The 3,951-nt window shown below is 44.0% G+C and overlaps 1 non-coding gene across 1 annotated transcript; it reads right to left on the bottom strand.

Annotated features, from left to right (window-relative positions):
* Positions 1-3,402: 3,402 nt before the first annotated feature.
* On the bottom strand, positions 3,403-3,484 carry Trnas-uga. Its single transcript has one exon. It is a non-coding gene; the product is annotated as a tRNA-Ser (tRNA).
* Between the last annotated feature and the right edge of the window lie 467 nt (positions 3,485-3,951).

A 3,951-nucleotide genomic window follows, 5' to 3' on the forward strand; every position in this document is an offset into this window, starting at 1 on the left:
ACAGACAGACACAGACAAACAGACAGACAGACACCGACAGACAGAGAGACAGACAGACATATCCCTGAGCTTCACATAACATAACACGTGCAGTCATTGTTATCCCCGGGTTATGAAAACACTCTCACGACTCAGGTAACGAAGGTCGGGAAAAAATTGTTGAAAATATCAAACTACAAAAATTATTGTCCTTGAGTTATTGTCATGAGAGAGGAAAAATATACCATAATAAATAAGGTTTATATATACTACTACTACTACTACTACTACTACTACTACTACTACTACTACTACTACTACTACTACTACTGCTACGACTACTACTACGACTACTACTGCTACTACTTTTTTTATTACCTTAATATTAAATATCCAATACATAAGTAGCTACCCTGTGAGCCCAGATCTATCATCAGTACCATAGTCAATATCTCAACTTTGTCGCTTTGCAGATTCTGTTCTATGACTACTACTACTACTACTACTACGACTACTAATACTACTACGAATACTAATAATAATAATGATGATGTTAATAATAATGATAAAAATAATACTAAAAATAATAATAATAATAATAATAAAAATAAGACTACTACTACTACTACTACTACTACTACTACTACTACTACTACTACTACTACATGAACAAGAACAACAACTACTACATTACTCACAGGAACAAACAAACAAAACAAGACTCACAGGACAAACAAACAAACACAAACACACCACCTCCCTGTGACGTCAGAGAGAGAGGGAGCAGAGCAGGACTATGAAACCAGGAGACAAAGAAATGAAAAAAGAAAAGAATAAAGAATGAAAGAAAGAGAAAGAAAGAGAGAAAGAAAGAAAGAAAGAAAGAAATAAAGAAATAGAGAGAGAAAGAGAGAAAGAAAGAAAGAATGAGAGAAAGAAAGAAAGAAAGAAAGAAAGAAAGAAAGGAGAGAAAGAGAGAAAGAAAGAAAGAAAGAAAGGAGAGAAAGAAAGATAAAGAAAGAAAGAAAGAAAGAAAGAAAGAAAGAAAGAAAGAAAAGTTGCCTACAATCAGCTAACAGGCGGCGTAGAGAAAGTCTTTGGGGAAAATAGTGGGAATTAAATGTGAGACTATGGCGTTCAACACCCTGATTAAAGTGAGGTAGAGGGAGGGAGGGAAGAAAGGGAGAGGGAGGGAGGGAGGGAGGGAGGTTGGGGGTGAGGGAGTAAGGGAGTAAGAGAGTGAGTGAGGGGTGAGGGAGCGGAAGTGGCGGGTGAGGAGGTAATTGTGCTGACGGAGGCCACGAAGGCTGCCTGCCCTGCCCTCCCTTCCCTCCACCTCTTCTCTCCCTTCCCTACATCTCTTCTCTCCCTTCCCTCCACCTCCTCTCTCCCTTCCCTCCACCTCCCCTCTCCCTTCCCTCCACCTCCCCTCTCCCTTCCCTTCACCTCCTCTCTCCCTTCCCTCCACCTCCTCCCTCCCTGGCAGTCGTGATGTCTGGTACTGTGTTATGGTGGATGATGTGAGGGTGTAGTGGGTGTAAGGGGTGTAATGGGTGTAAGGGGTGTAGTGGGTGTAAGGGGTGTAGTGGGTGTAGTTGTGGTGAGTGTGTTAGTGCAGTGGGTGTAGTTGTAGAGTGTGTTAGTGCAGTGGGTGTAGTGTGTGTTGTGGTAGTGGATGTAGTGGTAGTGGGGGTGTCTGTGCAGTGGGTGGTAGGGGTGTTGTCTATAAGTGTAGTGGGTGTTGTCTGGGTGTAGTGGGTGCTGGTCTGGTGAATGTGGGTGGTGTGGAAAGGTCTGGGTGTAGTGGGTGTTGTCTGGGTGTAGGGTGTTGTCTGGTGCAGTGGGTGTTGTCTTTTTGGGTGTGTGTTGGGTCTGGGTAGTGGGAGTGTTGTCTGGATGTAGTGGTGGTGTATAGGGTGTTGGTCTGGGTGTAGTGGGTGTTGTCTGGGTGTAGTGGGTGTTGTCTGGGGTGTAGGGTGTTGTCTGGGTGTAGTGGTGTTGTCTGGGTGCAGGGTGTTATCTGGGTGTAGTGGTGCTGTCTGGGTGTGTGTGGGAGGTTGTCTGATGTAGTGGGTGTAGTGGGTGTTGTCTGGGGTGTAGGGAGTGTTGGTTTGGATGTAGTGGTGTAGTGGGTGTTGTCTGGGTAGTGGGAGTGTTGTCTGGATGAGTGGGGTGTAGTGGGTGTTGTCTGGGTGTAGTGGGAGTGTTGTCTGATGTAGTGGGTGTAGTGGGTGTTGTCTGGGTGTAGTATGTTGTCTGGGTGTAGTGGGTGTTGTCTGGGTGTAGTGGTGTTGTCTGGGTGTAGTGGGGGTGTTGTCTGGGTGTAGTGGGTGTAGTGGGTGGTAGATTATGTAGTAATGTTAAAGGTCAGGATGGAGTGGTTGATGGCTTTCTTAAGTACCTCGAGAGACAGACAGACAGACAGACAGACAGACAGACAGACAGACAGACATCAACAACTCATCAACAGGCACAACAAAACTGACGACAGAATGAAATCATTGGTCGTGTTAGTTGTGTAACCCTTTGAAGACGATGGTTTAACCCTTTGAAGACGATGGTTTAACCCTTTGAAGACGATGGTTTAACCCTTTGAAGACGATGGTTTAACCCTTTGAGGACGATGGTTTAACCCTTTGAAGACGATGGTTTAACCCTTTGAAGACGATGGTTTAACCCTTTGAAGGCGATGGTTTAACCCTTTGAAGACGATGGTTTAACCCTTTGAAGACGATGGTTTAACCCTTTGAGGACGATGGTTTAACCCTTTGAAGACGATGGTTTAACCCTTTGAAGACGATGGTTTAACCATTTGAGGACGATGGTTTAACCCTTTGAGGATAAAGTTTTAACCCTTTCAGGACGATGATTTAACTCCCCAGTTACAAAGGGTTAACGCCGCTGCCACCAACTACACCCAGGGCACAACACCTAACCTAACCTAACCTAACCTAACTACCTTACGACATAACACCAATTCACGGGTCAGGATTCTCGAAAAGTTTGGTGCGATATTTACAGCGAGTAAATGACGACGTTAGGAATACATGGGATCACCTTACACACCCCAGCTTGTTTCATTATAGGTCCTAAGCTAAAGCTACCTTACGCTAAAGCAACCTTAAGCTAAAGCTACCTCAAGCTAAAGCTACATTAAGCTAACCCTAACTTGTTGTTCAGTGTTATTAAGTCTTATTAACCGGGCTTAGTTAACCTTTTGAAGCACCAGAGACAACAAGATGGAGGAGTGTATGTGTGTGTGTACGTCTGTGTTTTTTACTTGTGTGTGTGAGTGTACGCCTCTGTTCTGTACGTGTGTGTTGTGTGTGTATGGTGAATAAGGAGTGCTTCAGTCTTGTTATACATCATAAAACACGCTGTAAACCACAATAGTATTCGCGATATTTAAATAAAAGTATTCACCGCTGCGGACAGGATTCGAACCTGTGCGGGCAGAGCCCAATGGATTTCAAGTCCATCTCCTTAACCACTCGGACACCGCAGCTGATGGAGTGAATGGGAGAGTGAGAGAAATATTCTCTCAGGAGACATCTGGCACCTCACCTGTCCTGTATAGGTGTTGAGTGGAGAGTTTTATCGCCTTCATCAGCCTGTACCTAACCTACCTTAACCTACACTATCCAATGTGAACTTACAGGATGGCTTTACTGAATAAATATCTGGTTTTCACGGCCTCTCCTCTCCTTTACCTCACACTACCAGACTATCTCACCTACCCTACCCTACCCTACTCTACCCTACCCTACCCTACCCTACCCTAACCTACCCTACCCTACCCTAACCTACCCTACCCTACCCTAACTATAATACACCAATATTAAACTAGCACAACACTCTCATAAATAAACTACTAAACGAGAAGTGTCGCAGCTGTCATAAAGGCACAAAAGGTTTTATTAACAATATAGTTTGTGTTGTACGGTAATGGTCATAATTAAAATAAAAATAAAA

Source organism: Homarus americanus, unplaced genomic scaffold (assembly GCF_018991925.1).
Source record: "Homarus americanus isolate GMGI-L3 unplaced genomic scaffold, GMGI_Hamer_2.0 scaffold14723, whole genome shotgun sequence".
Taxonomy (NCBI): Eukaryota; Metazoa; Arthropoda; class Malacostraca; order Decapoda; family Nephropidae; genus Homarus; species Homarus americanus.